Raw genomic sequence first — 586 nt, 5'->3', positions numbered from 1 at the left:
TATCCAAAGCATGACTTTCAGGGAGGAATCCCAGGGTTGGCTGGGACTGCGGTCTAGTGTTGCAGCAGCAAGGGAAGGCCCAACCAGAAACCAAAAGGCATAAGGTTAGAAGTTCAAAGCAGGGACTCTCTGGCAGACAGCTGACAAAGAGGAGTCAGCCAAGGTCCTTTCCCTCGAAGCTGGGAAAGCCCGGGTCCCAGTAAAATGCTCCCGGTCCCATGAACTCTCCTGGCCCTTGGCACGGGAAGAGATGGTTCCAGGATATTCCTGCCTGCCCCGGCCCACGCATCTGGGGGTTTCCTCCTCGGGGTTCCCTCCACTCCGTATCCTTTCCTCGCTCCTCCTAGGACCAAGGGAGGGATGCTTGCGTGAGTGCCCGCACTCCCTAGCAATCTCCGCTGAGGGTCAGTCGTGGCCGTCCAGGGAAACTCGCCTGGCGCCGGTGTGGTAGAGCAAAGAACAGCCTAACGGTCCGGCATCCGCATCCGCACCCGCCCCGCCCGTCGGCGCCGCTGCCCCGCCCGCCTCTGCGTCATGACGCTGGCGCCCAACGCGGAAGCCGCCGGCCCGCCTGGACCAGCCTCGG

The sequence above is a fragment of the Microtus ochrogaster genome, chromosome 16 (assembly GCF_000317375.1).
Source record: "Microtus ochrogaster isolate Prairie Vole_2 chromosome 16, MicOch1.0, whole genome shotgun sequence".
NCBI lineage: Eukaryota > Metazoa > Chordata > Mammalia > Rodentia > Cricetidae > Microtus > Microtus ochrogaster.
The sequence above is the reverse complement of the archived record's forward strand: the minus strand, read 5'-3'. Positions refer to the sequence as shown.